The sequence below is a fragment of the Rhinoderma darwinii genome (assembly GCF_050947455.1).
Source record: "Rhinoderma darwinii isolate aRhiDar2 chromosome 2 unlocalized genomic scaffold, aRhiDar2.hap1 SUPER_2_unloc_56, whole genome shotgun sequence".
NCBI classification, from domain to species: domain Eukaryota; kingdom Metazoa; phylum Chordata; class Amphibia; order Anura; family Rhinodermatidae; genus Rhinoderma; species Rhinoderma darwinii.
Genome location: NW_027461725.1, coordinates 1,531,943 through 1,541,247, shown reverse-complemented (window position 1 = coordinate 1,541,247; position 9,305 = coordinate 1,531,943). Strand labels below are relative to the sequence as shown.

Below are 9,305 nucleotides of genomic sequence, written 5' to 3'. Positions count from 1 at the left end.
TAGATTATGTTTCACAATAAATTAAATAGGACTATGGATTAAGGCTTTTAATGTCAATGGCCATTCTAAGCTGAATGTGCCTGCTTTCGTCAGATCGCAGAAGTTACACAGCTTAAGGCCTCGCTAGTACCAGTGTGGGAGACTGTCTGGGAATCCGTGGTGCGTTTGACTTTTTATTATGTCGTTTAGATTTTTTTCACAATCGATTAAAAAGGACTATGGATTAAAGCATTTAATGTCAATGGCCATTCTAAGCTGAATGTGCCTGCTCTCGTTAGATCGCAGAAGTTACACAGCTTAACGCCTCGCTAGTACCAGTGTCGGAGACTGTCTGGGAATCCGTGGTGCGGTTGACTTTTTATTATGTCGTTTAGATTTTGTTTCACAATAGATTAAATAGGACTATGGATTAACGCATTTAACGTTAATGGCCATTCTAAGCTGAATGTGCCTGCTCTCGTCAGATCGCAGAAGTTACACAGCTTAAGGCCTCGCTAGTACCAGTGTGGGAGACTGTCTGGGAATCCGTGGTGCGGTTGAATTTTTATTATGTCGTTTAGATTTTGTTTCACAATCGATTAAAAAGGACTATGGATTAAAGCCTTTAATGTCAATGGCCATTCTAAGCTGAATGTCCCTGCTCTCGTCAGATCGCAGAAGTTACACAGCTTAAGGCCTCGCTAGTACCAGTGTGGGAGACTGTCTGGGAATCTGTGGTGCGGATGAGTTTTTATTATGTCGTTTAGATTTTGTTTCACAATCAATTAAAAAGGACTATGGATTAAAGCCTTTAATGTCAATGGCCATTCTAAGCTGAATGTCCCTGCTCTCGTCAGATCGCAGAAGTTACACAGCTTAAGGCCTCGCTAGTACCAGTGTGGGAGACTGTCTGGGAATCCGTGGTGCGGTTGCCTTTTTATTATGTCGTTTAGATTTTGTTTCACAATCGATTAAAAAGGACTATGGATTAAAGCATTTAATGTCAATGGCCATTCTAAACTGTATGTCCCTGCTCTCGTCAGATCGCAGAAGTTACACAGCTTAAGGCCTCGCTAGTACCACTGTGGGAGACTGTCTGGGAATCCGTTTTGCGGTTGACTTTTTATTATTTTGTTTAGATTTTGTTTCACAATAGATTAAATAGGACTATGGATTAAGGCTTTTAATGTCAATGGCCATTCTAAGCTGAATGTGCCTGCTCTCGTCAGATCGCAGAAGTTACACAGCTTAAGGCCTCGCTAGTACCAGTGTGGGAGACTGTCTGGGAATCCGTGGTGCGGTTGACTTTTTATTATGTAGTTTAGATTATGTTTCACAATAGATTAAATAGGACTATGGATTAAAGCATTTAACGTCAATAGCCATTCTAAGCTGACTGTGCCTGCTCTCGTCAGAACGCAGAAGTTACACAGCTTAAGGCCTCGCTAGTACCAGTGTGGGAGACTGTCTGGGAATCCGTGGTGTGGTTGAATTTTTATTATGTCGTTTAGATTTTGTTTCACAATCGATTAAAAAGGACTATGGATTAAAGCATTTAATGTCAATGGCCATTCTAAGCTGAATGTGCCTGCTCTCGTCAGATCGCAGAAGTTACACAGCTTAAGGCCTCGCTAGTACCAGTGTGGGAGACTGTCTGGGAATCCGTGGTGCGGTTGACTTTTTATTATGTAGTTTAGATTATGTTTCACAATAGATTAAATAGGACTATGGATTAAAGCATTTAACGTCAATAGCCATTCTAAGCTGACTGTGCCTGCTCTCGTCAGAACGCAGAAGTTACACAGCTTAAGGCCTCGCTAGTACCAGTGTGGGAGACTGTCTGGGAATCCGTGGTGTGGTTGAATTTTTATTATGTCGTTTAGATTTTGTTTCACAATCGATTAAAAAGGACTATGGATTAAAGCCTTTAATGTCAATGGCCATTCTAAGCTGAATGTCCCTGCTCTCGTCAGATCGCAGAAGTTACACAGCTTAAGGCCTCGCTAGTACCAGTGTGGGAGACTGTCTGGGAATCTGTGGTGCGGATGAGTTTTTATTATGTCGTTTAGATTTTGTTTCACAATCAATTAAAAAGGACTATGGATTAAAGCCTTTAATGTCAATGGCCATTCTAAGCTGAATGTCCCTGCTCTCGTCAGATCGCAGAAGTTACACAGCTTAAGGCCTCGCTAGTACCAGTGTGGGAGACTGTCTGGGAATCCGTGGTGCGGTTGCCTTTTTATTATGTCGTTTAGATTTTGTTTCACAATCGATTAAAAAGGACTATGGATTAAAGCATTTAATGTCAATGGCCATTCTAAACTGTATGTCCCTGCTCTCGTCAGATCGCAGAAGTTACACAGCTTAAGGCCTCGCTAGTACCACTGTGGGAGACTGTCTGGGAATCCGTTTTGCGGTTGACTTTTTATTATTTTGTTTAGATTTTGTTTCACAATAGATTAAATAGGACTATGGATTAAGGCTTTTAATGTCAATGGCCATTCTAAGCTGAATGTGCCTGCTCTCGTCAGATCGCAGAAGTTACACAGCTTAAGGCCTCGCTAGTACCAGTGTGGGAGACTGTCTGGGAATCCGTGGTGCGGTTGAGTTTTTATTATGTCGTTTAGATTTTGTTTCACAATCGATTAAAAAGGACTATGGATTAAAGCCTTTAATGTCAATGGCCATTCTAAGCTGAGTGTGCCTGCTCTCGTCAGATCGCAGAAGTTACACAGCTTAAGTCCTCGCTAGTACCAGTGTGGGAGACTGTCTGGGAATCCGTGATGCAGTTGACTTTTTATTATGTTGTTTAGATTTTGTTTCACAATGGATTAAATAGGACTATGGATTAAGGCTTTTAATATCAATGGCCATTCTAAGCTGAATGTGCCTGCTCTCGTCAGATCGCAGAAGTTACACAGCTTAACGCCTCGCTAGTACCAGTGTGGGAGACTGTCTGGGAATCCGTGGTGCGGTTGAATTTTTATTATGTCGTTTAGATTTTGTTTCACAATCGATTAAAAAGGACTATGGATTAAAGCATTTAATGTCAATGGCCATTCTAAGCTGAATGTCCCTGCTCTCGTCAGATCGCAGAAGTTACACAGCTTAAGGCCTTGCTAGTACCAGTGTGGGAGACAGTCTGGGAATCCGTGGTGCGGTTGACTTTTTATTATGTCGTTTAGATTTTGTTTCACAATCGATTAAAAAGGACTATGGATTAAAGCATTTAATGTCAATGGCGATTCTAAGCTGAATGTGCCTGCTCTCGTCAGATCGCAGAAGTTACACAGCTTAAGTCCTCGCTAGTACCAGTGTGGGAGACTGTCTGGGAATCCGTGGTGCGGTTAACTTTTTATTATGTCGTTTAGATTTTGTTTCACAATCGATTAAAAAGGACTATGGATTAAAGCATTTAACGTCAATGGCCATTCTAAGCTGAATGTGCCTGCTCTCGTCAGATAGCAGAAATTACACAGCTTAAGGCCTCGCTAGTACCAGTGTGGGAGACTGTCTGGGAATCCGTGGTGCGGTTGACTTTTTATTATGTCGTTTAGATTTTGTTTCACAATAGATTAAATAGGACTATGGATTAAAGAATTTAACGTCAATGGCCATTCTAAGCTGAATGTGCCTGCTCTCGTCAAAACGCAGAAGTTACACAGCTTAAGGCCTCGCTAGTACCAGTGTGGGAGACTGTCTGGGAATCCGTGGTGCGGTTGACTTTTTATTATGTCGTTTAGATTTTGTTTCACAATCGATTAAAAAGGACTATGGATTAAAGCATTTAATGTCAATGGCCATTCTAAGCTGAATGTGCCTGCTCTCGTCAGATCGCAGAAGTTACACAGCTTAAGGCCTCACTAGTACTAGTGTGGGAGACTGTCTGGGAATCCGTGGTGCGGTTGACTTTTTATTATGTCGTTTAGATTTTGTTTCACAATCGATTAAAAAGGACTATGGATTAAAGCATTTAATGTCAATGGCCATTCTAAGCTGAATGTCCCTGCTCTCGTCAGATCGCAGAAGTTACACAGCTTAAGCCCTCGCTAGTACCAGTGTGGGAGACTGTCTGGGAATCCGTGGTGCTGTTGAATTTTTATTATGTCGTTTAGATTTTGTTTCACAATCGATTAAAAAGGACTATGGATTAAAGCATTTAACGTCAATGGCCATTCTAAGCTGAATGTGCCTGCTCTCGTCAGAACGCAGAAGTTACATAGCTTAAGTCCTCGCTAGTACCAGTGTGGGAGACTGTCTGGGAATCCGTGGTGCGGTTGACTTTTTATTATGTTGTTTAGATTTTGTTTCACAATAGATTAAATAGGACTATGGATTAAGGCTTTTAATGTCAATGGCCATTCTAAGCTGAATGTGCCTGCTCTCGTCAGATCGCAGAAGTTACACAGCTTAAGGCCTCGCTAGTACCAGTGTGGGAGACTGTCTGGGAATCCGTGGTGCGGTTGAGTTTTTATTATGTCGTTTCGATTTTGTTTCACAATCGATTAAAAAGGACTATGGATTAAAGCCTTTAATGTCAATGGCCATTCTAAGCTGAATGTCCCTGCTCTCGTCAGATCGCAGAAGTTACACAGCTTAAGGCCTCGCTGGTACCAGTGTGGGAGACTGTCTGGGAATGCGTGGTGCGGTTGACTTTTTATTATGTTGTTTAGATTTTGTTTCACAATAGATTAAATAGGACTATGGATTAAGACTTTTAATGTCAATGGCCATTCTAAGCTGAATGTGCCTGCACTCGTCAGATCGCAGAAGTTACACAGCTTAAGGCCTCGCTAGTACCAGTGTGGGAGACTGTCTGGGAATCCGTGGTGCGGTTGACTTTTTATTATGTCGTTTAGATTTTATTTCACAATCGATTAAAAAGGACTATGGATTAAAGCGTTTAATGTCAATGGCCATTCTAAGCTGAATGTGCCTTCTCTCGTTAGTTCGCAGAAGTTACACAGCTTAACACCTCGCTAGTACCAGTGTGGGTGACTGTCTGGGAATCCGTGGTGCGGTTGACTTTTTATTATGTCGTTTAGATTTTGTTTCACAATAGATTAAATAGGACTATGGATTAAAGCATTTAACGTCAATGGCCATTCTAAGCTGAATGTGCCTGCTCTCGTCAGATCGCAGAAGTTACACAGCTTAAGGCCTCGCTAGTACCAGTGTGGGAGACTGTCTGGGAATCCGTGGTGCGGTTGACTTTTTATTATGTTGTTTAGATTTTGTTTCACATTAGATTAAATAGGACTATGGATTAAGGCTTTTAATGTCAATGGCCATTCTAAGCTGAATGTGCCTGCCCTCGTTAGATCGCAGAAGTTACACAGCTTAACGCCTCGCTAGTACCAGTGTGGGAGACTGTCTGGGAATCCGTGGTGCGGTTGACTTTTTATTATGTCGTTTAGATTTTGTTTCACAATAGATTAAATAGGACTATGGATTAAAGCATTTAACGTCAATGGCCATTCTAAGCTGAGTGTGCCTGCTCTCGTCAGATCGCAGAAGTTACACAGCTTAAGTCCTCGCTAGTACCAGTGTGGGAGACTGTCTGGGAATCCGTGGTGCAGTTGACTTTTTATTATGTTGTTTAGATTTTGTTTCACAATAGATTAAATAGGACTATGGATTAAGGCTTTTAATGTCAATGGCCATTCTAAGCTGAATGTGCCTGCTCTCGTCAGATCGCAGAAGTTACACAGCTTAACGCCTCGCTAGTACCAGTGTGGGAGACTGTCTGGGAATCCGTGGTGCGGTTGAATTTTTATTATGTCGTTTAGATTTTGTTTCACAATCGATTAAAAAGGACTATGGATTAAAGCATTTAATGTCAATGGCCATTCTAAGCTGAATGTCCCTGCTCTCGTCAGATCGCAGAAGTTACACAGCTTAAGGCCTTGCTAGTACCAGTGTGGGAGACAGTCTGGGAATCCGTGGTGCGGTTGACTTTTTATTATGTCGTTTAGATTTTGTTTCACAATCGATTAAAAAGGACTATGGATTAAAGCATTTAATGTCAATGGCCATTCTAAGCTGAATGTGCCTGCTCTCGTCAGATCGCAGAAGTTACACAGCTTAAGTCCTCGCTAGTACCAGTGTGGGAGACTGTCTGGGAATCCGTGGTGCGGTTAACTTTTTATTATGTCGTTTAGATTTTGTTTCACAATCGATTAAAAAGGACTATGGATTAAAGCATTTAACGTCAATGGCCATTCTAAGCTGAATGTGCCTGCTCTCGTCAGATAGCAGAAATTACACAGCTTAAGGCCTCGCTAGTACCAGTGTGGGAGACTGTCTGGGAATCCGTGGTGCGGTTGACTTTTTATTATGTCGTTTAGATTTTGTTTCACAATAGATTAAATAGGACTATGGATTAAAGAATTTAACGTCAATGGCCATTCTAAGCTGAATGTGCCTGCTCTCGTCAAAACGCAGAAGTTACACAGCTTAAGGCCTCGCTAGTACCAGTGTGGGAGACTGTCTGGGAATCCGTGGTGCGGTTGACTTTTTATTATGTCGTTTAGATTTTGTTTCACAATCGATTAAAAAGGACTATGGATTAAAGCATTTATTGTCAATGGCCATTCTAAGCTGAATGTGCCTGCTCTCGTCAGATCGCAGAAGTTACACAGCTTAAGGCCTCGCTAGTACTAGTGTGGGAGACTGTCTGGAAATCCGTGGTGCGGTTGACTTTTTATTATGTCGTTTAGATTTTGTTTCACAATCGATTAAAAAGGACTATGGATTAAAGCATTTAACGTCAATGGCCATTCTAAGCTGAATGTGCCTGCTCTCGTCAGAACGCAGAAGTTACATAGCTTAAGTCCTCGCTAGTACCAGTGTGGGAGACTGTCTGGGAATCCGTGTTGCGGTTGACTTTTTATTATTTTGTTTAGATTTTGTTTCACAATAGATTAAATAGGACTATGGATTAAGGCTTTTAATGTCAATGGCCATTCTAAGCTGAATGTGCCTGCTCTCGTCAGATCGCAGAAGTTACACAGCTTAAGGCCTCGCTAGTACCAGTGTGGGAGACTGTCTGGGAATCCGTGGTGCGGTTGAGTTTTTATTATGTCGTTTCGATTTTGTTTCACAATCGATTAAAAAGGACTATGGATTAAAGCCTTTAATGTCAATGGCCATTCTAAGCTGAATGTCCCTGCTCTCGTCAGATCGCAGAAGTTACACAGCTTAAGGCCTCGCTGGTACCAGTGTGGGAGACTGTCTGGGAATCCGTGGTGCGGTTGACTTTTTATTATGTCGTTTAGATTTTGTTTCACAATCGATTAAAAAGGACTATGGATTAAAGCGTTTAATGTCAATGGCCATTCTAAGCTGAATGTGCCTTCTCTCGTTAGATCGCAGAAGTTACACAGCTTAACGCCTCGCTAGTACCAGTGTGGGTGACTGTCTGGGAATCCGTGGTGCGGTTGACTTTTTATTATGTCGTTTAGATTTTGTTTCACAATAGATTAAATAGGACTATGGATTAAAGCATTTAACGTCAATGGCCATTCTAAGCTGAATGTGCCTGCTCTCGTCAGATCGCAGAAGTTACACAGCTTAAGGCCTCGCTAGTACCAGTGTGGGAGACTGTCTGGGAATCCGTGGTGCGGTTGACTTTTTATTATGTTGTTTAGATTTTGTTTCACATTAGATTAAATAGGACTATGGATTAATGCTTTTAATGTCAATGGCCATTCTAAGCTGAATGTGCCTGCTCTCGTCAGATCGCAGAAGTTACACAGCTTAAGGCCTAGCTAGTACCAATGTGGGAGACTGTCTGGGAATCCGTGGTGCGGTTGACTTTTTATTATTTCGTTTAGATTTTGTTTCACAATAGATTAAATAGGACTATGGATTAAAACATTTAACATCAATGGCCATTCTAAGCTGAATGTGCCTGCTCTCGTCAGATCGCAGAAGTTACACAGCTTAAGGCCTCGCTAGTACCAGTGTGGGAGACTGTCTGGGAATCCGTGGTGCGGTTGACTTTTTATTATGTCGTTTAGATTTTGTTTCACAATCGATTAAAAAGGACTATGGATTAAAGCATTTAACGTCAATGGCCATTCTAAGCTGAATGTGCCTGCTCTCGTCAGATCGCAGAAGTTACACAGCTTAAGGCCTCGCTAGTACCAGTGTGGGAGACTGTCTGGGAATCTGTGGTGCGGTTGACTTTTTATTATGTCGTTTAGATTTTGTTTCACAATCGATTAAAAAGGACTATGGATTAAAGCATTTAAAGTCAATGGCCATTCTAAGCTGAATGTGCCTGCTCTCGTAAGATCGCAGAAGTTACACAGCTTAACGCCTCGCTAGTACCAGTGTGGGAGACTGTCTGGGAATCCGTGGTGCGGTTGCCTTTTTATTATGTCGTTTAGATTTTGTTTCACAATAGATTAAATAGGACTATGGATTAAAGCATTTAACGTCAATGGCCATTCTAAGCTGAATGTGCCTGCTCTCGTCCGAACGCAGAAGTTACACAGCTTAAGGCCTCGCTAGTACCAGTGTGGGAGACTGTCTGGGAATCTGTGGTGCGGTTGAGTTTTTATTATGTCGTTTAGATTTTGTTTCACAATCGATTAAAAAGGACTATGGATTAAAGCATTTAATGTCAATGGCCATTCTAAGCTGAAAGTCCCTGCTCTCGTCAGATCGCAGAAGTTATACAGCTTAAGGCCTCGCTGGTACCAGTGTGGGAGACTGTCTGGGAATGCGTGGTGCGGTTGACTTTTTATTATGTTGTTTAGATTTTGTTTCACAATAGACTAAATAGGACTATGGATTAAGGCTTTTAATGTCAATGGCCATTCTAAGCTGAATGTGCCTGCTCTCGTTAGATCGCAGAAGTTACACAGCTTAAGGCCTCGCTAGTACCAGTGTGGGAGACTGGCTGGGAATCCGTGGAGCGGTTGAATTTTTATTATGTCGTTTAGATTTTGTTTCACAATCGATTAAAAAGGACTATGGATTAAAGCATTTAATGTCAATGGCTATTCTAAGCTGAATGTCCCTGCTCTCGTCAGATCGCAGAAGTTACACAGCTTAAGGCCTCGCTAGTACCAGTGTGGGAGACTGTCTGGGAATCCGTGGTGCTGTTGACTTTTTATTATGTCGTTTAGATTTTGTTTCACAATCGATTAAAAAGGACTATGGATTAAAGCATTTAATGTCAATGGCCATTCTAAGCTGAATGTGCCTGCTCTCGTCAGATCGCAGAAGTTACACAGCTTAACGCCTCGCTAGTACCAGTGTGGGTGACTGTCTGGGAATCCGTGGTGCGGTTGACTTTTTATTATGTCGTTTAGATT

General features: G+C 41.8%; 37 pseudogenes; all 37 read left to right on the top strand.

Annotated features, from left to right (window-relative positions):
* Positions 1-237: 237 nt before the first annotated feature.
* On the top strand, positions 238-356 carry LOC142680337 (5S ribosomal RNA; annotated as a pseudogene).
* Positions 357-423: 67 nt separating this feature from the next.
* Positions 424-542, top strand: LOC142681406 (5S ribosomal RNA; annotated as a pseudogene).
* Positions 543-795: 253 nt separating this feature from the next.
* LOC142680290 (5S ribosomal RNA) lies at positions 796-913 on the top strand (annotated as a pseudogene).
* Positions 914-1,167: 254 nt separating this feature from the next.
* LOC142680374 (5S ribosomal RNA) lies at positions 1,168-1,286 on the top strand (annotated as a pseudogene).
* Positions 1,287-1,353: 67 nt separating this feature from the next.
* LOC142680105 (5S ribosomal RNA) lies at positions 1,354-1,472 on the top strand (annotated as a pseudogene).
* Positions 1,473-1,539: 67 nt separating this feature from the next.
* LOC142680373 (5S ribosomal RNA) lies at positions 1,540-1,658 on the top strand (annotated as a pseudogene).
* A 67-nt stretch (positions 1,659-1,725) lies between these two features.
* LOC142680103 (5S ribosomal RNA) lies at positions 1,726-1,844 on the top strand (annotated as a pseudogene).
* Positions 1,845-2,097: 253 nt separating this feature from the next.
* On the top strand, positions 2,098-2,215 carry LOC142680289 (5S ribosomal RNA; annotated as a pseudogene).
* Positions 2,216-2,469: 254 nt separating this feature from the next.
* On the top strand, positions 2,470-2,588 carry LOC142681299 (5S ribosomal RNA; annotated as a pseudogene).
* Positions 2,589-2,841: 253 nt separating this feature from the next.
* Positions 2,842-2,960, top strand: LOC142680257 (5S ribosomal RNA; annotated as a pseudogene).
* A 67-nt stretch (positions 2,961-3,027) lies between these two features.
* LOC142680093 (5S ribosomal RNA) lies at positions 3,028-3,146 on the top strand (annotated as a pseudogene).
* A 67-nt stretch (positions 3,147-3,213) lies between these two features.
* LOC142680250 (5S ribosomal RNA) lies at positions 3,214-3,332 on the top strand (annotated as a pseudogene).
* Positions 3,333-3,399: 67 nt separating this feature from the next.
* Positions 3,400-3,518, top strand: LOC142681311 (5S ribosomal RNA; annotated as a pseudogene).
* A 67-nt stretch (positions 3,519-3,585) lies between these two features.
* LOC142681278 (5S ribosomal RNA) lies at positions 3,586-3,704 on the top strand (annotated as a pseudogene).
* Positions 3,705-3,771: 67 nt separating this feature from the next.
* On the top strand, positions 3,772-3,890 carry LOC142680770 (5S ribosomal RNA; annotated as a pseudogene).
* Positions 3,891-3,957: 67 nt separating this feature from the next.
* LOC142681428 (5S ribosomal RNA) lies at positions 3,958-4,076 on the top strand (annotated as a pseudogene).
* Positions 4,077-4,143: 67 nt separating this feature from the next.
* On the top strand, positions 4,144-4,262 carry LOC142681418 (5S ribosomal RNA; annotated as a pseudogene).
* Positions 4,263-4,329: 67 nt separating this feature from the next.
* Positions 4,330-4,448, top strand: LOC142681298 (5S ribosomal RNA; annotated as a pseudogene).
* Positions 4,449-4,701: 253 nt separating this feature from the next.
* On the top strand, positions 4,702-4,820 carry LOC142681199 (5S ribosomal RNA; annotated as a pseudogene).
* Positions 4,821-5,073: 253 nt separating this feature from the next.
* Positions 5,074-5,192, top strand: LOC142680372 (5S ribosomal RNA; annotated as a pseudogene).
* Positions 5,193-5,259: 67 nt separating this feature from the next.
* Positions 5,260-5,378, top strand: LOC142680349 (5S ribosomal RNA; annotated as a pseudogene).
* A 67-nt stretch (positions 5,379-5,445) lies between these two features.
* LOC142680058 (5S ribosomal RNA) lies at positions 5,446-5,564 on the top strand (annotated as a pseudogene).
* A 67-nt stretch (positions 5,565-5,631) lies between these two features.
* Positions 5,632-5,750, top strand: LOC142680282 (5S ribosomal RNA; annotated as a pseudogene).
* Positions 5,751-5,817: 67 nt separating this feature from the next.
* LOC142680091 (5S ribosomal RNA) lies at positions 5,818-5,936 on the top strand (annotated as a pseudogene).
* Positions 5,937-6,003: 67 nt separating this feature from the next.
* On the top strand, positions 6,004-6,122 carry LOC142680151 (5S ribosomal RNA; annotated as a pseudogene).
* Positions 6,123-6,189: 67 nt separating this feature from the next.
* Positions 6,190-6,308, top strand: LOC142681310 (5S ribosomal RNA; annotated as a pseudogene).
* Positions 6,309-6,375: 67 nt separating this feature from the next.
* On the top strand, positions 6,376-6,494 carry LOC142681277 (5S ribosomal RNA; annotated as a pseudogene).
* A 67-nt stretch (positions 6,495-6,561) lies between these two features.
* Positions 6,562-6,680, top strand: LOC142681217 (5S ribosomal RNA; annotated as a pseudogene).
* Positions 6,681-6,933: 253 nt separating this feature from the next.
* Positions 6,934-7,052, top strand: LOC142681297 (5S ribosomal RNA; annotated as a pseudogene).
* Positions 7,053-7,119: 67 nt separating this feature from the next.
* Positions 7,120-7,238, top strand: LOC142681319 (5S ribosomal RNA; annotated as a pseudogene).
* Positions 7,239-7,491: 253 nt separating this feature from the next.
* Positions 7,492-7,610, top strand: LOC142680371 (5S ribosomal RNA; annotated as a pseudogene).
* Positions 7,611-7,677: 67 nt separating this feature from the next.
* On the top strand, positions 7,678-7,796 carry LOC142681360 (5S ribosomal RNA; annotated as a pseudogene).
* Positions 7,797-7,863: 67 nt separating this feature from the next.
* LOC142681176 (5S ribosomal RNA) lies at positions 7,864-7,982 on the top strand (annotated as a pseudogene).
* Positions 7,983-8,049: 67 nt separating this feature from the next.
* Positions 8,050-8,168, top strand: LOC142681112 (5S ribosomal RNA; annotated as a pseudogene).
* A 253-nt stretch (positions 8,169-8,421) lies between these two features.
* Positions 8,422-8,540, top strand: LOC142681289 (5S ribosomal RNA; annotated as a pseudogene).
* Positions 8,541-8,979: 439 nt separating this feature from the next.
* Positions 8,980-9,098, top strand: LOC142681232 (5S ribosomal RNA; annotated as a pseudogene).
* A 67-nt stretch (positions 9,099-9,165) lies between these two features.
* LOC142681425 (5S ribosomal RNA) lies at positions 9,166-9,284 on the top strand (annotated as a pseudogene).
* Positions 9,285-9,305: the final 21 nt, after the last annotated feature.